We start from the raw sequence: 344 nt of genomic DNA, 5'->3' as shown, positions 1-344 counted from the left end.
ATATTTTGTAAATTTAGACTTTAAATTTATTAACAAAATTAAACTTTTAAATTAGTCTGAATTTAAAATTATTTTATAATAAATAATACAGACTAAGTTACAGGTCTCCAATAGACCGTCGGATTTATTTCCATCCCTATTCACATCACTAGGTTATGTGTAACCGTTTGATCTAACGGTGTGCATGCTCTCTTATAACTATCTGGGAAGTAACAATGCTACAGAGTACAGACAAGTGTTTAGCAACGAGAACAATATCTCGTGAGACCATCAAAGTTTCTGTTTTCAAATACTACAATTTTATAAGTTATCCGATGATCCACCATCTTTTAGTGTATTCATAT

This window comes from Arachis ipaensis, chromosome B05 (assembly GCF_000816755.2).
Source record: "Arachis ipaensis cultivar K30076 chromosome B05, Araip1.1, whole genome shotgun sequence".
NCBI lineage: Eukaryota > Viridiplantae > Streptophyta > Magnoliopsida > Fabales > Fabaceae > Arachis > Arachis ipaensis.
Note: the sequence above shows the minus strand (reverse complement) of the source record.